The sequence below is a fragment of the Ranitomeya imitator genome, chromosome 8 (assembly GCF_032444005.1).
Source record: "Ranitomeya imitator isolate aRanImi1 chromosome 8, aRanImi1.pri, whole genome shotgun sequence".
NCBI lineage: Eukaryota > Metazoa > Chordata > Amphibia > Anura > Dendrobatidae > Ranitomeya > Ranitomeya imitator.
The window spans coordinates 184352226-184373970 of NC_091289.1; the positions used below are offsets into that span (position 1 = coordinate 184352226).

Sequence of the window (21745 nt, forward strand, 5' to 3'; positions counted from 1 at the left end):
GGTGACATCACTGAGAATGCAGCCTATCCATTCACTAGAGAGCAGTGACATCATGGAGAATGCAGCCTATCCGTTCACTAGAGAGCAGTGACATCATGGAGAATGCAGCCTATCCATCACTAGAGAGCGGTGACATCACTGAGACTGCAGCCTGTCCATTCACTATAGAGCAGTGACATCACTGAGAATCCAGGATATCCATTCACTAGAGAGTAGTGTCATCACTGAGAATGCAGCCTATCCATCACTAGAGAGCAGTGACATCACTGAGAATGCAGCCTATCCATCACTAGAGAGCAGTGACATCACTGAGACTGCAGCCTGTCCATTCACTATAGAGCAGTGACATCACTAAGAATGCAGTCTATCCATTCACTAGAGAGCGGTGACATCACTGAGAAGGCAGCCTATCCATTCACTAGAGAGCGGTGACATCACTGAGAATGCAGCCTATCCATCACTAGAGAGCGGTGACATCACGGAGAATGCAGCCTATCCATCACTAGAGAGCAGTGAGATCACTGAGAATGCAGCCTATCCATCACTAGAGAGCGGTGACATCACTGAGACTGCAGCCTATCCATCACTAGAGAGCGGTGACATCACGGAGAATGCAGCCTATCCATTCACTAGAGAGCAGTGACATCACTGAGAATGCAGCCTATCCATTCAGTAGAGAGCAGTGACATCACGGAGAATGCAGCCTATCCATTCACTAGAGAGCGGTGACATCACTGAGAATGCAGCCTATCCATTCAGTAGAGAGCAGTGACATCACGGAGAATGCAGCCTATCCATCACTAGAGAGCAGTGAGATCACTGAGAATGCAGGCTATCCATCACTAGAGAGCAGTTACATCACTGAGAATGCAGTCTATCCATCACTAGAGAGCAATGACATCATGGAGAATGCAGACTATCCATTCACTAGAGAGCAGTGACATCACTGAGAATGCAGCCTATCCATCACTAGAGAGTGGTGACATCACTGAGAATGCAGCCTATCCATCACTAGAGAGCAATGACATCATGGAGAATGCAGCCTATCCGTTCACTAGAGAGCAGTGACATCATGGAGAATGCAGCCTATCCATCACTAGAGAGCGGTGACATCACTGAGAATGCAGCCTATCCATTCACTAGAGAGCAGTGACATCATGGAGAATGCAGCCTATCCGTTCACTAGAGAGCAGTGACATCATGGAGAATGCAGCCTATCCATCACTAGAGAGCGGTGACATCACTGAGACTGCAGCCTGTCCATTCACTATAGAGCAATGACATCACTGAGAATGCAGGATATCCATTCACTAGAGAGTAGTGTCATCACTGAGAATGCCGCCTATCCATTCACTAGAGAGTAGTGTCATCACTGAGAATGCCGCCTATCCATTCACTAGAGAGTAGTGTCATCACTGAGAATGCAGCCTATCCATCACTAGAGAGCAGTGACATCACTGAGAATGCAGCCTATCCATCACTAGAGAGCAGTGACATCACTGAGACTGCAGCCTGTCCATTCACTATAGAGCAGTGACATCACTAAAAATGCAGCCTATCCATTCACTAGAGAGCGGTGACATCACTGAGAATGCAGCCTATCCATCACTAGAGAGCGGTGACATCACTGAGACTGCAGCCTATCCATCACTAGAGAGCGGTGACATCACGGAGAATGCAGCCTATCCATTCACTAGAGAGCAGTGACATCACTGAGAATGCAGCCTATCCATCACTAGAGAGCGGTGACATCACTGAGAATGCAGCCTATCCATTCAGTAGAGAGCAGTGACATCACGGAGAATGCAGCCTATCCATCACTAGAGAGCAGTGAGATCACTGAGAATGCAGGGTATCCATCACTAGAGAGCAGTTACATCACTGAGAATGCAGTCTATCCATTCACTAGAGAGCAGTGACATCACTGAGAATGCAGGCTATCCATCACTAGAGAGCAGTGACATCACTGAGAATGCAGCCTACCCATCACTAGAGAGCAGTGACATCACTGAGAATGCAGCCTATCCATCACTAGAGAGCGGTGACATCACTGAGAATGCAGGCTATCCATCACTAGAGAGCAGTTACATCACTGAGAATGCAGCCTATCCATCACTAGAGAGCAGTTACATCACTGAGAATGCAGCTTATCCATCACTAGAGAGCGGTGACATCACTGAGAATGCAGGCTATCCATTCACTAGAGAGCAGTGACATCACTGAGAATGCAGGCTATCCATTCACTAGAGAGCAGTGACATCACTGAGAATGCAGGCTATCCATCACTAGAGAGCAGTGACATCACTGAGAATGCAGCCTATCCATCACTAGAGAGCAGTGACATCACTGAGAATGCAGCCTATCCATTCACTAGAGAGCAGTGACATCACTGAGAATGCAGGCTATCCATTCACTAGAGAGCAGTGACATCACTGAGAATGCAGGCTATCCATCACTAGAGAGCAGTGACATCACTGAGAATGCAGCCTATCCATCACTAGAGAGCGGTGACATCACTGAGAATGCAGCCTATCCATTCACTAGAGAGCGGTGACATCACTGAGAATGCAGCCTATCCATCACTAGAGAGCGGTGACATCACTGAGAATGCAGCCTATCCATCACTAGAGAGCAGTGACATCACAGACTTATGCTCCCTTCACACTTCTGATCTTTCTTTACACGTTCTATCCTTTTTTTTAGCACACATACTTTTTATAATCTATGGATCTTTTCACATACCCATTATTTTTTTTTTCGGGCAATTGGTGGACAAAGTGTGAACCAAACTCATAGGGCACCGAGTTGATCAGTGATGTAACGTGCAGCACATGATGCCACCTGGATTGCGTCTGTGGATTTGGATATTTTACTTTACTGTCATTTTCCAAAGTTGGTTAGAATTATTCTTTAATCCATTGATTAGTAATGTATTTATTTTGGTGCCAAATACCCAGATTGCTCTTTCTATGCTGCTCTGTGCCTGTATGGAAACACGGCATGGCTATAAAACAGTAACAGGAGTAAACTGCAGCTTATTCCTAATGTTGGTCTGTCTCCTCATTTGACCCTAATTATAATCTCTAAATAATACAGAATAAATAAAGAGAGAGTTTCCCATTACCTGCGGCAATAAACCTGCAGTGTTCGCTGAAATTACTTTCCAGTCCTTATGTTTCCCGAGTCCTCGGGCAATTTAATTACATACAAGAAATTATCTGCAGAGCCTGTAATGCCTGTAACGTGGCCCTGAAGTCCGAGCTGCTCAGTATTGTGTATCTAATCTGGTACCATGGGTCCGCAGTGATGTGTGATGCTGCAGTCTGGAGCCGCACGGGTCCCATCATAGACTGAGCCAGTTCTGTAGATTGACGTGTTTGTGACACATGTCGGGGCGCCACCTGTGGCTGTGGGATGCCTCGTGCTCGCTGAGTGTACTGCAGTGGAACATTCAGCATCGGGATGTGCTTGGAGTTGCTGACTTGGCAGAGATTTTGCATAAAGTGCCTGAGAGGCTACATGACATTATAAGAAAATCCCTAACTGCGGGGAAGACCTGAAATATTACCCAAGCCATCATGGTGTCCAGAATTTTCACTGTCGCATTACCACACGTTATCACAAAATGACTAAGCTTTGTACCATCTACTGTAACAACCAAGCTTCTCTACCATAGCTGTAACCAACAGCTCCTATGCCATAGACTTTAACCACCAAGCTTCGTTCTATGCCATGGATTGTAACCACCAAGTTTCTATGCCATGGATTGTAACCATCAAGATTCTATGCCATGGATGGTAAACACCAAGCTTCTATGCCATGGACTGTAACCACCAAGCATCTATTTCATGGACTGTAACCACCAAGTTTCTATGCCATGGATTGTAACTATTAAGCTTCAATGTCATGGACTGTAACCACCAAGCATCTATTCCATGGATTGTAAGCACTAAGCTTCTATGCCATGGATTGTAACCACTAAGCATCTATTCGATGGATTGTAACCACCAAGCTTCTATGCCATGTACTGTAACCACCAAGCTTCTATGCCATGGATTTTAACCACCAAGCTTCTTTGCCATGGATTGTAACCACCAAGCATCTATCCCATGGATTGGAACCACCAAGCATCTACTCCATGGATTGTAACCACCAAGCTTCTTTGCCATGGATTGGAACCACCAAGCATCTATTCCATGCATTGGAACCACCAAGCATCTATTCCATGGATTGGAACCACCAAGCTTCTATGCCATGGATTGTAACCACCAAGCTTCTTTGCCATGGATTGGAACCACCAAGCATCTATTCCATGGATTGTAACCACCAAGCACCTATTCCATGGATTGGAACCACCAAGCATCTACTCCATGGATTGTAACCACCAAGCTTCTTTGCCATGGATTGTAACCACCAAGCATCTATTCCATGGATTGGAACCACCAAGCTTCTATTCCATGGATTGTAACCACCAAGGATCTATTCCATGGATTGTAACCACCAAGCATCTATTCCATGGATTGTAACCACCAAGCATCTATTCCATGGATTGTAACCACCAAGCTTCAATGCCATGGACGGTAACCACCAAGCTTCTGAGTCAATGCTGTAAATGCCAAGATATATGTCCGTTCTGGAATTATTTGCTTGGTCACGTTAGTTACTGTGCTATTTTCTTGTGGAGTACATCCAGTGCCATCAAGGGCAATTCCAACCAAATTAGGGAATCATGCCAAGGCCCCGGGTCATGACTGCACAAAATCCCAGAAACAAGGTGGCCAATAAACCTATAAGTCTAGGGCTCACAAACTTTTTTGAGCTCTGTTTGCTTTACTGATGTCTAGTTGTCTATGAGAGTCCAAACTGCTGAGCCAACCGAAAAAAGCAAATTGGCTCTTGAATGGTCAAATGATCTCCTAAAATATACAATGTTTTGTCCAACTTCCCAAGAAGCCAGTAATGGGATTCAGTAAAAAGGTGGAATATCTCCATTCTTAACCCACAAGAGGTCATCTAGGACTAAATTATTTTAATATGAGCCAAAAAACTAACCTGCAGTGTTTAGCAACTAACCGCTTCTTCTATCCGGCACCGGCTCAGAGCAGTCACCGATCGCTCCTGCCGGCAATTCAGCTGCTGAACGTCTTCAACTCAGCTCTGTCGATGGGCATCACTGCTAACATCATGCTGATTGACAGCTGGCGTTTAAGCAGCGAGGAGCCGGCTGTGAAGCAGCATGATTTCGACAGTCAAGAGATTAGGGTGGAAGAGCAGCCGCTGCTCGGTCAGCGTGACGTCAGTGGAAGCAGCAGAATCTCTGACAGGAGCGGCCAACAACTTTTCTGTGCCGGCAGAGATCGGCACTGGGCACAACAGGCAGGTAGTTAACAACTATGAATCTGTTGTTTCCTAGGCCCATAGTAAAAAAAAAAAGATAACATAACCACGGATAATCCCTTTAAAGGAGTTTTTCCAAAATGGTTCTTTATTGTTCCAACTTGTTTCGGGTTCCGAACTGGCGCCTTTCTCAAGGTAAAAGAAAATGAGAAAACATTTTTTCATTTGCTAAGAGAGTCATCCTCTCTGGAGGACCTGACCTATTCTCCATCGCACGAACATCTCATTGATATTAATGGATACTGTGTAATGCATAATTTCTCCACTAGAGGCACTGTGGGTAAATTACACACTTTCAAATCCTCTAAAAGTTATAACTGATCAGATGAGTGAAAAATTAATTCAAGGTTATTGCAGCCCCGCCACCACCATATTTTTAATATTAGTGAATACCAATGTAATTTTTTTAAGGGTTTGACCTCTAGAAATATTAAAAAAATGAAATGTCGGTACGTCTTAGTTTTCGCGGTTCATTGAGAATCCCAGAGCTTAGAGGAATCATACGACACGAAGATCTCATTACTTTTGTTATATTTTTCACATTTCCTCCATATACAACCTTGCATTTAAATTGCTGCAGTAATAAAAACAGATTTTCGAGTTTGCGGAGAAGGGCAGGGTGCAGGCATTTATCAGGCTTTCAGAAGCCACCTCTTGGCGGCAACGGCCTATTTATGGAAATATTTCTTTTTTTTTCTTTTCACATTAAGAAATAAACGTTGTTATATGGGGGGGGGGGTTGGGGGGGTCAGAGGAAGTTTCCATAGTTACAAGGCAGCTATTCTGAGAGGTATTGGCAGCGCCGCGCACTGTGCAAAGCTGTCTTATCCAAACGTGTTATTACTGCAGAAAGAAAGCCACCGTGAAAAAGCAACTGGTTCCCAGAAAGGAGAAAAGAATGAAAGAAATTTCTAACAAGTAAATACGGTAGATGTAAAACACAAAAACTTAGTTAACGGCCGATCATGTGCTTGTCAGTTAGAGAGAAAGGCAGCCAATAATTAGTAGAGTGCCTACCACAAGGGCAGACCACAAAATGAGGTCTAGAACTTAAAAGTCTGTATGTTTCGGGGTTCGTACCGGACAGTTAGTTTCCGGAGCTAAACGTCAAAGACAGATTTCTCCCGAAATTCTATTGCAAAGTTCGCAGTTCCAGGAAAAGTCCGTTGCAAAGTTCGGAGTTCCAGGAAAAGTCCATTGCAAAGTTCGGAGTTCCAGGAAAAGTCCGTTGCAAAGTTCGGAGTGCCAGGAAAATCTGTTGCAATGTTCAGAGTTCCAGGAAAATTCTGTTGCAAAGTTCGGAGTTCCAGGAAAAGTCTGTTGCAAAGTTTGGAGTGCCAGGAAAATCTGTTGCAATGTTCAGAGTTCCAGGAAAAATCTGTTGCAATGTTCAGAGTTCCAGGAAAAGTCTATTGCAAAGTTCAGAGTTCCAGGAAAAGTTTGTTGCAAAGTTCAGAGTTCCAGGAAAAGTCTGTTGCAAAGTTCAGAGTTCCAGGAAAAGTCTGTTGCAAAGTTCAGAGTTCCAGGAAAAGTCTGTTGCAAAGTTCGGAGATCCAGGAAAAGTCTGTTGCAAAGTTTGGAGTTCCAGGAAAAAAGTCAGTTGCAAAGTTTGGAGATCCAGGAAAAGTCTGTTGCAAAGTTTGGAGTTCCAGGAAAAGTCTGTTGCAAAGTTTGGAGTTCCAGGAAAAAAGTCAGTTGCAAAGTTCAGAGTTCCAGGAAAAGTCTGTTGCAAAGTTTGGAGTTCCAGGAAAAGTCTGTTGCAAAGTTCGGAGATCCAGGAAAAGTCTGTTGCAAAGTTTGGAGTTCCAAGAAAAGTCTGTTGCAAAGTTTGGAGTTCCAGGAAAGTCTGTTGCAATGTTCAGAGTTCCAGGAAAAGTCTGTTGCAATGTTCAGAGTTCCAGGAAAAGTCCGTTGCAAAGTTTGGAGTTCCAGGAAAAGTCTGTTGCAATGTTTAGAGTTCCAGGAAAAGTCTGTTGCAATGTTCAGAGTTCCAGGAAAAGTCCGTTGCAAAGTTCGGAGTTTCGGGAAGAGAGGATTTTTTTCCAGATCCGAAGTTTGGTCTCCATTTTTTTTCAATGGGTTTCAGGTTCTGGTTCACCTTTGGGTACAGTTCTGGTACAGGATCCAAACTTTGGACTAAAGTTCTGGTCGGATCCCAGAACCCGAATTTCCACAGGTCCGCTCATAGCGTATGTTGTCAGTGCCCGGGGCAGTATTTTGTGACCCCCTTAACCTGACCCCACCTAACGCTTCCACCAGTCCAGTACTGAACCTCTTATTCCCCAAGTGCATGTATTGTATTTTAAGAAAATTATAGCTTACGCTTTGATACTTTTGTTTGTTTTATTTCAGCTTTTTTGTTGTATTCTGACATAAAATTTAAAAAAATATTATACATTGTAAGATATATATATTTTACTTTCTTATTATTTTGCTACATTTTTATTTAACTATCTTATTACTCTAGCCCTAAATATAACCCTAATAAGCCCTAACGCTAAAAAGGACCTTTCACCAATTTTTTTCAGCTTTTTGTTGAATTCCGACATAAAATTTAAGAAATGAACATGCTATTCATTTTTCTAATTTATATATGTATATATATTTTACTTTCTTATTCTTTTTTACATTTTTAATTATTTTATTACTCTAGCCCTAAACCTACCCTTAATTAAAACGGACCTTTCACCAATTTTTTGAACTTGAACTCAACACACCATGCAATAATAGCTGCAAAGTGGTAGGAAACAATATTTTTTCTCTCTTATTTCGTCTCTCGTTGTGGAGATATTAGCAATCAAAGTATTTGGCACCTAATGAGTTGACTTTTTTTTTTACTCCCAAGTGGGTTGTATCAGACAGTTTTCACTAGGGGCGTGTACTTCTTCTCTTTGTATGAAGCTAACCAATCATTATCATTTGCTGCTGTGCTCTGCATAGGCAGCCACTGAGACTGAAAAGTCTAATTGTACAGAGCCCCTGAGCTGACAGTCACTGAGCCTGGAAAACGCCCCAAAAGTAGCCCCCAAGAAGTGGTTTGATGCAAAGAAATCCTGGATAATTTGAAGGTAGGGAAAGGCTGAGGAACAAAATTTTGCACTAGTATAAAAACGTTGCAAATGAGGCAACTGCTAATGTGCTTCCCATGGCCTCACTGGCAGACCCAATACTATAAGTTTTACTATAACCTGGAATCTGCACCTGATACATTTATGCAGATCATTGCTGCAAAGGCTGAGTGCTCGTGCACATGGCCATATTTTAGGTCTGAGTGCGATCTGACAAATTATTGGATCACACCTGGACCAATGTTATTGTCATGTACTGACTAGGGAAGGTGGGTGTGCCTTACCTGATCCATCAAACTTGGGGTGCCCCAGTCTATCCCTGTCCCCCGGATTACCCTGGAAGGTGGAGACGTCGGGGTCACTTACCTTGCTATGCTTCTATTTCAAACCATATCTGTCCCCTCCCCCACTCAGGGAGGTACAAGGCTGAAGTGTATAGGATTACACTAACCAGACAGACAAGGGAAGACAAACAGGGATGAAAGAAAACAACAATTATACTAATATAATCGCAAAACAAAGAATGGAACACAGGGGAGGGATAGGTAGGAGAAACCAAATAGGACAGGATGAGGATAAACACGCAAACCAACTCCACGCAGAAATCTCCTGAACAACTCTCCAACCACCTACTCCAAACACTGAATTTCTCCTCCAACACCAAACCAGACAGAATAAACTATCACTGGCAACTCCCAAGTGCCAGAGCAGAACATATATATTCCGGAGGGGAAAGGCAAACACAGAAAAGCTGAGACAATTTCAGGATGGAGAGCTCCAGGAGAGCTACCGAATGGATTAACCCTTGCAATGCCAGAGGAAGGACAAAACTGCACTGTTCAAAAGGCTGGTGAAGCAGTTCTAATCAGTGCAGGAGTTCGAATAACCAGACGCTGTGATCTAGTGGCCCCTCTCTGTCGCGGTATTACCGTGACAGTTATTTTATGGTGCCGTTCACATATCCGATATTTTCCTTGGATTGAGGAAAAAAAATTGTAGCATGCCCAAGTTCGATCAAATTATCGGATAGCAGTCAGCCATGCAACTCAATGGGTCCGTGGAAAATATTGGGCTGCACATGGATGACATCTGAGTCCAGAATGGTGAAGATGGAGTCATTTTTTCCCATCTTCTCCACATCTGAGAAAATCGGATCACACTGTGATCACACGCAGATAAGAGTGTGTTTAGCACAATTGGCTTGATTCTCTCGGATGAGAGAAGGTACGCTGGTGTGACCGTAGCCTTACGTGATGTCTCCCAGACAAAGCTGCACCCCAGAGAATAATTGTTACACTAATTATTCTAACGATCTTTAGTTACAAAATTGACTAAAACAGTTGCCACCGTCCCCTCCTTAGAAAGTCGACTTCTGTCAATGAAGATATATGAAATTATTTAAATAATAGCAGTGTTTTGTATAATGGCCTAAAGCAGTGACATAGATCACCATGTGCGGAGAATAAGGCAGCTCTATCTGCCCCTCTCACAGCAGCAATCTCAGCACAAGCTGAAAAAATGCAATACTCCTGAAAAATGACTACAGCCTGCGTTCTGTTGACAAATATTCTAATATTGTATTTTTCCCACACAAAAAAAAAACATAAAACAAATAATCTCCATAAGCTCCACCTACATTAAATTATAATAAAATTAACTAAAAACCGCCCATGACCTTCTCAGGAAACACAGGGAGATTCATTTAGGACCCTTATTAGAATACTGTATAATCATTTTGATATGTACACAAGATTCTTGAGTAGAAATGGACACAAGGAGAAACATTTATCATTGCGTCTGTGCCAGAATTTTTGTGCAAATTGCGCGTAAAACAAGTTTTTCAATGTTGTACTCCATTTTTTACACCATGTTTAGGTCCCTATGCCAAAATGTAAAAATAATGATTAAAGAAGGGGTGTTTAACATTTCACGTTGATGTTTTCTGCAGACATATAACAATCTATATCATCATATCAGAATCGCCATATCATATCGCCATAATTCGGCCAATCACTACCCTACCTGCATTTTTATATCTGGCATGACAAAGCCCCTCGTTTTTAAAGCATCTAATTAAAAGTGTTGTAAATAGTAGGAGGGTTTTTTTTTAGTGATTTTTTCACGTAATGGGACCTTTCGTCCACTTGATTTATGAGTTTTCTTTTCTAATAATGAGAAGTGAACCAATTAACTTGCAAAAAAATTGCAATTTGCGCCCCCCCCCCCCCCAAAAAAAAAAAAAAAAAAATCGCATTAACTTTCGGTGTTTGACATATTGATTTCCCACACTTATGAAATACTTACGTGCTAAAAAAACTTGTTCTGGCAACATTTGCACCAAATGTATCACTAAGGTGCAGTATTTGATAAATATGGAGTGTTGGCACAAATTACCCCATTTTTGATAAATATTTGCTCTCTAATGAGATACAATTTCGCCCCGTCTCCGCAGAATCATCGCCGCTCGTACGCACAATGCGGAGAGCCGTCGTATTAATTAGAGATAAATGGAAAATACGGCGAGTTCCGAGCAGCCACACGAGGAAACAAAGGAGAAGAGATATCACTCCCATCATAACATTACCCATCAGGAGAGATACCATCGGATTTCACGTATGTTCGAAAAACATCAAATGGATCTCGTGTCTCGGAAAAAAAAAAACCCTTTGGTCTTTTCTTTTCCTTCTAAAAAGCCATAAAAACGTCCCTAAAGCTCCCCGAGAATTAATTAAAATCCATATATAAGACGGAACTGAGCAGAAATGAGAAAAAGAGGAAGAAGGAATTGAAAATAATAGCTCTTAAAGGGATATTTCATTTATAGGATGCCAAGCCTAACGTGGCTTTGCCAATAGCTCAGCATATCCCAATCCATATGCTGCGGATGTTCGTTATCTTCTAACTCAATTTTCTCCCTCTCATGGGTCAGGCATTCAGCGCATCACACAGAATTATATAGAGATCGTTACAGTGTAGCAGAGCTTTTTTTTTACGCATGATCTGTACATATTTGCTCACTGCACCATGCGTGTATATAACCGCAACATCATGTATATTGTAGGGTGGTACATAGCAAAAAAAAGAGGGGCAAACAATAGCTTTTCGAATAACGCTCCTACGTCCAGAGGTAATATACACTCACCCCTTTCCAGAGCGAAGCAAACAGAGCCCAGTGCATCAGTGTATCTATATACGGCACTTTTATAAACCCCTTCTAAGAAAACGGGTTTATTTTAGGGGATAGAAAAATAGGCATTAGCCTGAGAATGAGCAGCCTGAGAATGGAGCATACACACGTTCACTGCCCTAGACCACCAGGGACAACGTTATTAACCCCTTCATCATTTTGGTATTATATAGCGGTTTTATTTGGATACAGGATGGCAGTATTGTGTGAAAAATAAAAAAAGTGCTATATGGTCTCTTTATGGTAGTATTTTTGCATACTGTGTGACAGCATAATTTTGGTATTGTATGACGGTATTATTTTGGCCTTTTTTTACGGTATTATTCTACGTTCACATTCGCGTCTTTGGACGCAGCGTCGCGGACGCAACGCACGACGCACGAAAGACGCATGTAAAACGCAGGCTTTTTTGACGCATGCGTTCAACCTTTTTTTATATATATAGGGTCTTTTCAGTGTCTAGACACCGTCTATACAAGAATGCATGCGTCATACAATGCACAACAACGCAAGTACTTGCGTCTTCTGCGTTGCCAATACACTTCAATGGGGTTTTTGACGCATCGACGACGCAAATGCAACACAAGTGCGACGCATGCGGTTTTTTTACAAATTTTGGACGCAGAAAAAATGCAACATGTTGCGTTTGCCACGCCCTGGCAGGTGCGTCGAAATGCACCAAAACGCATGACAACGCATGCCCATGTGTCCCCAATGTTAAAGATAGGGACGCATGACGCATGCGTTGTTTTGCGGCGACGACGCTGCGTCCAAAGACGCGAATGTGAACGTACCCTTATTAGGGGACCGGCGGTAATTTTGATTGAGCCTTTACATTTAGAAGCTGCACTATCTGACTCCCTTTTCTAGACAAGGATTTCAGGTAGTAGCAAATTAGCCAATTTCCCAGAGCTCAGGAGAGGCAGTGTTGTACTGTAGTCACTATATACTAGTATTTGTTTGTGCACTGTATAACAGTATTATTTGGGGAATGTTGTATTTTGGGCATTTGCCCAGGTCTCTTAAGTAGTAAAAAAAATAAATTGGAGCAATCTGAGAATGGAGTCTAGAAACATTCACTGCCCTAGACCACGAGGAACATCAGCATTAACCCCGTCCCTATTATTGTATTGTATAGCGGTGTTTTTTGGACACTCAATGTCAGTATTGTCTGGGATATAGGACAATAAATAGTGCTATGTAGGCATTGTACTGTTGTATTTTTGTCTACTTCATAATTATCATTTGCTCATATTATTTAATGAATAGTTTTATTTTGGTGTTGTATGACGGCATTATTTAAGCACTGGGTGTATTATTTGATATATTCCAATGTAATCATTCAGGTAAATGTATCTGGGGTCATTGGGAGGTCCATAAGTTCTAGAAGGTGATGACCCCATGTAACATACCATCCTGTGATAGAGTTATACACGGTATATACTTGACAATGTGCAAATAGCGGTATTTTATATGTGGATCTTATAACTTATGCTGGTGTCTCCTGTGACCTTCCTCCGCTGCCCGTAATAAGAGTAGACATCGTATTACATGTAATTTCCGTATTATCTGTATCAGCTCCATAATCCATCACAGTGACAAACCCCCTTAATAAATGCTCCTCTCGCCCTCAATCTTCCTCATCGTCTTCATCTCTTAATCTATTGATAACTGCGCGCTCTACACCCATCTATCGTCTAATCGGAAAAGCGTCACTGTTTCCGAGCAAGCTGCTCTGAAATGATAGGGGTAGGGGGCTCTACCTGATTGCAGATAGGGAATTCTACGAGACCGTCCTATAAATTGTAAGATGGCTCATTACCAGTCAGGAAAGTGTCGTTCAGTATACGGAGAGCAGAAATTCAACGCTAGGAACGTGCAACGTCACAATAGAGGACAAAACTGTGTCTCAACGAGAAGCACATCAGTTAGTACATGCATATATCGCTATTCGCTACGTCTCCTGTCCTCATGGTCTGCCCAGCTGTTTATACTCCAGAGCTGCTCTTCTTTCAATAACTGGATACTAGGGAAAATGTAACAAGAGTCAGCCCTTATGAAGGCTATGGACAGCTACCTATTGCAAAAATTATATCCCATCGTAATTCCCATGTGCCTCCTGCACCTACTGTTAGCTGCTCCCGCTTTAAGGAACATCCACATGACAGTGTAACACAGAGGTGGCAATTGCCCACCAATTATTCTAGGGGCCCACTGTTCAGCTGCGTGCAAAAATAGCCTGACCCTAGTACACAAATTTACTTTTGCTTCTATGTAACATTAATTCGGCTAGCTTGTTTAATAAATTATTAGAATATTCCTTTTTCTGCAAATTTTGAATCAAGTATAATAGCACTACTCATTGGCAATCCTTCACAGGGGCGGCCTACCGGAGGATTCTCCTGCTCCCGTCGGCCAGTCCGAGAGTATCCTCATGACACTGTATCAAGAGCGTTGTCCTTAGATAGAAAGTCAATGGTGCCCCAGCCAGATTATTACAGTCCGCAGGAGGCGTTTACTGGAACATTAAATTATCATAAAATCCTATTTTTCTTCTGGATAGAATTATTTGCATAATATTTCTCATAGTTTGTCATTGAAGAGTCTCGCTAACAAGATTATTACAGGGATAATATTAGGGGTAGCCTATTATTCCAAAGGAATAAGTCATCCCTGGCCGAACCTCCTATAAAATTAGAATCACATAACGCCATCATCCCATTGGCTATAAGGCTGTTACCCTGCTCCCACATACCCAGGTACTCCTAATATATATATATATATATATATATATATATATATATATATATATATATATATATATTAGGCACCACAGGATGCTCACAGTAGCACGATCAACATGCAGTCTGACGTTGTCATGTTAATAAAAGGGAACAAAAGGAGCTGCCAGCAGCGGATCTTGATGATTTGCCCAAGTGAATTCAGCGGCAGAACCTTCCTCAGACGACCATCAGTGAAAGGTACAGAGGCTGTAAGTGACGGGATTTCTGCACATGGCTCCAGCTCCAGACTGAATACATCAAGATATTTTTAAAATTTTACTTTCCTTTTTTTCATCATCTGCAGGTCAGTGAAATCTGTGATTTCCATAATTCCACCACTTTTCCTTCTTAGTGCTGCCTTATGTGCAGTATATATATATATATATATATATATATATATATACACAGACGTTGTTTCACTGCTACATTTTTATACTTTTTCCTTCTTCTTCCTGTTAGCTCCGCCTGTGTGTCAGTCTTCACTGTAGTTGTCCTAATCTGATCATGAAACAGGTGGATCAGGATGAACACTCTAATCGCAGGTAGAGGAACGCATGAATTTATGGGAGAATGCAGCAAATATTTGTATCTTTCCATTGATACATTGTATCCACAAGCAACGCTGCGTCTACGAGGTCGGATCCTACCACATTACACAGAATTTCCCAGGTTCTCGCATTATAAGAAACAGTTTATCAATAGTTCACCTGAGCATAAAGCATCTCGGGGGTCAGCTGTGCATTATTTCTGTATGTGGATTTCACGGCTTGTCACCCCGCCTCGCATTCTGAGTCATGGCACTGGAGGCCTCTTCTGCCTGTAGCTTTTGCTTATGTTTCTCGTCTTTGATTACATCGAATTTCTGATTCATGGTTCACATTGGAAACATCTGTTCCAGAACAGGTTACCAGCGCTGATTGCTCCTGCACAGCCTCCGGGCGGCAGCCTACCTGCACAGCTCCGCAGCCGCGCGGAGACTTTGGGTCATGCTGTCTGCATACAAGACGCAGTCAATGCCAGGGAGAATATTCTACATTGTGTGACTCAGTGTTTGCTACATTTCTCTTCCCAGACCCGCCATCATCACCTTTCCATGAGGACTTTCTGAAAATATAAATTCAGTGCACAATCACAACATGCTAGAAAAACCCTCAACAAATTGCAATGCACATCACAACCACTGGGTGGCAGCATATAGACACATGACATAAACATCTCCAAACAGAGTATCACAAAAAAAATCATTTTTTCTACAGCTCAGGTCATCTCGTACCCCACATCTTAGTATATGTGGAGCCAAAATAAAAAGTTCATACATTAGATTGAAGTCGCCAAAATGATTTTGCCAGGATCACTAAAATCTCAAATGACTGAAAGCTGGCGGGTCCTGGGGAAGGATAAAGATCATTTTCTCCCAGGAGTTGTGCTTTCAGTACAGAAGCCTAGCACCTATCTAATGCTATTAACCTGCAGCTTAACCCTATATATCTACAGGTTAATAATGTTATCCGACCTGACAGGTTCCCTTTAAGAAAAGATTTGTAGATACTATGCGGATGCTATAGGACACCTAGAAGAGTGGGGCCCATTCCAGGATGGTCGAATTTGCATTGATATGGGTGGTAAAAAATTGCTCTAAGGAGCAGCAATGTAATCAATCCATGACAATGGGCTGCAGGCACTAAGACCTCCCGTCACAGGCAGAAAGAATGCATTGATGTCAAGCAGCTCCCGAAAATGGGCTTGATTTTTATCGTTCTTTTAGCGCACCTCATCTTCTATGTGCACCATATGATGGAGCAAAAATCTAAAATTTGCATTCATTTTATGTGATGAGTGGACACTAATGGCAACCTTTAAACTTTTCCATCATGTTGGGTGTGCGTGCATGGAACAGGCTCAGGAGCTGCGCCTGCTCTATAGTAGGCAGGTTCTGGCTTTGTTATACAGCCAGAATCTGTGACTATCAGCAGTGACCACTAGGGTTCAGCGAAACGGGTCGAACATTTTCAAAAGTCGCCGACTTTTGACAAAGTCGGGTTTCATGAAACCCGATCCGACCCCTGTGCGGTGTCGGCCATGCGGTACGCGACTTTCGCGCCAAAGTCGCGTTTCAATGACGCGAAAAGCGCCATTTCTCAGCCAATGAAGGTAAACGCAGAGTGTGGGCAGCGTGATGACATAGGTCCTGGTCCCCACCATCTTAGAGAAGGGCATTGCAGTGATTGGCTTGCTGTCTGCGGCGTCACAGGGGCTATAAAGGGGAGTTCCCGCCGACCGCCATGTTACTGCTGCTGATCTGAGCTTAGGGAGAGGTTGCTGCCGCTTCGTCAGAAGCAGGGATAGCGTTAGGCAGGGTCCATTAACCACCAAACCGCTTGTGCTGTAGCGATTTCCACTGCCCAACACCACCCTCGGTGTGCAGGGACAGTGGAAGCTCCTTTTTTTTTTTTACTCAGCGCTGTAGCTCATTGGGCTGCCCTAGAAGGCTCCCTGATAGCTGCATTGCTGTGTGTACGCCGCTGTGCAAACCAACTGCTTTTTTCAAAGCACAAATCCTCTTGTTCCTTCCTTTCTGCACAGCTATCTTTTTTGTTTGTCCACACTTTTTATTTAATTTGTGCATCAGTCCACTCCTTATTGCTGCCTGCCATACCTGGCTGAGATTACTGCAGGGAGATAGTAATTGAAGGACAGTTCCTTTTTTTTTTTTTTTTTGTGGGAGATTAAGATTGACATTTCTGCTAGAGTGCCATCCCTGTCTGTGTCATCTCTCACTCAGTGGGCCATAGAAAGCCTATTTATTTTTTTGCTTGATTTTGGTTCTAAAATCTACCTGAAAAAATCACTACATCAATCAGTGGGAGAAAAATATTGGCCTCAGGGCTTGTGTGCCACTTCTGACTCCTGTGTGCATCATCACTCACTCAGTCAGTGGGCCATAGAAAGCCCATTTTTTTTTTTTTTTTTGCTTTATTTGGGTTCTAAATTCTACCTGAAAAAATCAATAAATCAATCAGTGGGAGATTAATATTGGCCTTTGGGCTTGTGTGCCAGTCCTAAGCGTGCCATCTCTCTCTCTCAGATAGTGGGCCATAGAAAGCCTATTTATTTTTATTTTTTTTTAATGGGTTTATAAATTTTCCCTGGAAAAAAAAAAAAAAAGTGGGAGATTAATATTGGCCTCTGGGCTTGTGTGCCAGTCCTGAGCGTGCCATCTCTCTCACAAATAGTGGGCCATAGAAAGCCTATTTATTTATTTTTTTTTGGTTTTATAAATTCTCCCTTAAAAAAAAAGGGAGATTAATATTGGCCTTTGGGCTTGTGTGCCAGTCCTAAGCGTGCCATCTCTCTCTGTCTCTCAGATAGTGGGCCATAGAAAGCCTATTTATTATTTTTTTTATTGGGTTTATAAATTTTCCCTGGAACAAAAAAAAAAAAGTGGGAGATAAATATTGGCCTCTGGGCTTGTGTGCCACTCCTGACTCCTGTGTGCGTCATCTCTCACTCAGTGGGCCATAGAAAGCCTTTTTTTGTTTTATTTGTTTTCTAAATTCTCCCTGAAAAAATCATTTTATTTTATTTGGTTTCTAAATTCTTCCTGAAAAAATCATTTTATTCTATTTTTTTTTTCCTAAAGTCTCCCTGAAAAAAAAAAAAAAAAACAAATCAGTGGGAGATTAATATTGCCCTTTCTGCTTGTGTGCCAGTCTTGACTCCTGGGTGTGCCATCTCTCTCTCTCTCTCTCCAATTGTGGGCCATAGAAAGCCTATTATTTTTTTTAGCTTGATTTGGGTTCCAAAATCTACCTGAAAAAATCACTACATCAATCAGTGGGAGATAAATATTGGCCTCTGGGCTTGTGTGCCACTCCTGACTCCTGTGTGCGTCATCTCTCACTCAGTGGGCCATAGAAAGCCTTTTTTTGTTTTATTTGTTTTCTAAATTCTCCCTGAAAAAATCATTTTATTTTATTTGGTTTCTAAATTCTTCCTGAAAAAATCATTTTATTCTATTATTTTTTTTTCCTAAAGTCTCCCTTAAAAAAAAAAAAAAATCAAATCAGTGGGAGATTAATATTTACATTTGTGCTTCAGTGACAGTCCTGCGTGTGTGGCATCTCTCTCATTTGTTGCCACCAACAACAGAGTGTGTAACATTGTGCCTGATTTTCGTTGTGGTCTCACTCACCTGTAAAGGGGTAGCTAAATCATACTGAAGTTATAGCTCACCGTGTAATTTGTGTGACAGCAACAAATACCATTAGTTTGTTTACGTTTTTAAAACAATGAGGAAGTATGGTGGAAGAGGTCGTGGCCGGGGGCGTTCATTGTCAGCTGGTAATGAGGGTAGTGGTAGTGGTGGAGCATCAGCTGGTCGTGGGAAAAAAAATATTGCACCTAAGTCTGGAGCTGTGGAGCCAGGTTCGTCGTCCGGCTACACAAGGCCTCGAACGCTCCCTTTTCTGGGAGTAGGAAAACCGCTTTTAAAGCCGGAGCAGCAAGAGCAAGTTTTGGCTTATCTTGCTGACTCAGCCTCTAGCTCTTTTGCCTCCTCTCGTGAAACTGGTAAATGTCAAAGCAGCGCGGCGTTAGTGGATGTTCACGGTCAGGGACAAGTCGCTTCCTTGTCCTCTTCAGCAAAAACAACAACAGAGAAGAATGCAGCAGGCGACACAACGGGTTACTCCATGGAGCTCTTTACACATACCGTCCCTGGCTTAGAAAGTGAAGCAGTTAACAGTCCATGCCCATTACAAGTTGAATCTGACATGGAGTGCACTGATGCACAGCCACAGCCAGACTACTATGCTGGTCCTTTGACTCAGACCACAACCTTGCCCTCGCAGGGTGCTGATCAAGAATCAGACCCTGATGAGACTATGTTGCCCCATCACGAACGCTATACCACCGACCGACACGGTGACACAGACGAAGTTGCACACGAGCTACAAGAAGAGGTAATAGATGACCCAGTTCTTGACCCCGATTGGCAGCCATTGGGGGAACAGGGTGCAGGCGGCAGCAGTTCTGAAGCGGAGGAGGAGAGGCCGCAGCAGGCATCAACATCGCAACAGGTTCCATCTGCCGGGCCCGTATCTTGCCCAAAACGCGTGGCAAAGCCAAAACCTGTTGGAGGACAGCGTGGCCATCCGGTTAAAGCTCAGTCTGCAATGCCTGAAAAGGTATCCGATGCTAGAAAGAGTGCAGTCTGGCATTTTTTTAAACAACATCCAATTGATCAGCGCAAAGTCATCTGTCAAAAATGTTCAACTACCTTAAGCAGAGGACAGAATCTGAAAAGTCTCAATACAAGTTGCATGCATAGACATTTAACCACCATGCATTTGCAAGCCTGGACTAACTACCAAACGTCCCTTAAGGTTGTAGCACCCTCGGCCAATGAAGCTAGTCAGCAACGCAACATCCCTTCCGGCAGTGTAGGGCCACCATTTTCCGCACCACCTTTCCGGCCACCAGTATCTGTGCAGGTTTCTTTGCCAGGCCAAAGCAGTCAGGGTCAGGGAATCAACAGTTTCGTAGTAGGAAACACTGCATCTAGGGCACCGGTGGCAACAATACCATCTCCCACCGTCTCTGTCTGCCATGTCCACCGGCACCCCCGCTAGTTCCACGATCTCCAGCTCTCCAGTCCAGCTCACCCTACATGAGACTATGGTTAGAAAAAGGAAGTACTTAGCCTCGCATCCGCGTACACAGGGTTTGAACGCACACATAGCTAGACTAATCTCGTTAGAGATGATGCCCTACCGGTTAGTTGAAAGCGAAGCTTTCAAAGCCCTGATGGACTACGCTGTACCACGCTACGAGCTACCCAGTCGACACTTTTTTTCCAGAAAAGCCATCCCAGCCCTCCACCAGCATGTTAAAGAGCGCATCGTCCATGCACTCAGGCAATCTGTGAGCACAAAGGTGCACCTGACAACAGATGCATGGACCAGTAGGCATGGCCAGGGACGTTACGTGTCCATCACGGCACACTGGGTAAATGTGGTGGATGCAGGGTCCACAGGGGACAGCAAGTTTGGGACAGTTCTGCCTAGCCCACGGTCTAGGAAACAATTGGCTGTAGCCGTTCGCACCCCCTCCTCCTCCTCTTCGTCCTCCTGCAGAAGCGAGAGCTCGTCCACAGACCGCAGTCGCACAACCACTCCATCCGCAGCTGCCACTGTTGCACACCAGGTCTCCCATTATGGGGCAGCTACTGGCAAACGTCAGCAGGCTGTATTGGCTATGAAGTGTTTGGGCGACAACAGACACACCGCGGAAGTTCTGTCCGAGTTCTTGCAGAAAGAAACGCAGTCGTGGCTGGGCACTGTAGATCTTGAGGCAGGCAAGGTAGTGAGTGATAACGGAAGGAATTTCATGGCTGCCATCTCTCTTTCCCAACTGAAACACATTCCTTGCCTGGCTCACACCTTAAACCTGGTGGTGCAGTGCTTCCTGAAAAGTTATCCGGGGTTATCCGACCTGCTCCTCAAAGTGCGTGGACTTTGCTCACATATCCGCCGTTCGCCCGTACACTCCAGCCGTATGCAGACCTATCAGCGTTCTTTGAACCTTCCCCAGCATCGCCTAATCATAGACGTTGCAACAAGGTGGAACTCAACACTGCACATGCTTCAGAGACTGTGCGAACAGAGGCGGGCTGTTATGTTTTTGTGGGAGGATACACATACACGGGCAGGCAGTAGGATGGCAGACATGGAGTTGTCAGGTGTGCAGTGGTCGAAGATTCAAGACATGTGTCAAGTCCTTCAGTGTTTTGAGGAATGCACACGGCTGGTTAGTGCAGACAACGCCATAATAAGCATGAGCATCCCTCTAATGCGTCTGCTGATGCAAAGTTTGACGCACATAAAGGATCAGGCGTCTGCACCAGAGGAAGAGGAAAGCCTTGATGACAGTCAGCCATTGTCTGGCCAGGGCAGTGTACAGGACGAGGTAGCGGGCGAAGAGGAGGAGGAGGACGAGGAGGATGATGGGGATGATTATATTTTTAATGAGGAAGCTTTTCCGGGGCCACTGGAAATTGGTGGCGCGGCAAGGCCGGGTTCTGGTTTTTTGAGGGACACAAGTGACGTGGATTTGCCTGAAACTGCCCCTCAACCAAGCACAACCGCAGATTTGAGAACTGGAACTTTGGCCCACATGGCGGATTATGCCTTACGTATCCTCAAAAGGGACACACGCATAACTAAAATGATGAATGATGACGATTACTGGTTGGCCTGCCTCCTTGATCCTCGCTATAAAGGCAAATTGCAAAATATTATGCCACATGAGAA

The 21745-nt window shown here is 43.5% G+C and overlaps 1 protein-coding gene across 8 annotated transcripts in view; it reads right to left on the reverse strand.

Moving 5' to 3' along the window:
* Positions 1–21745, reverse strand: part of DAB1 (DAB adaptor protein 1) — a 769394-nt gene that overhangs the window by 105959 nt on the left and 641690 nt on the right. The gene's annotated exons all lie outside the window — the stretch shown is intronic.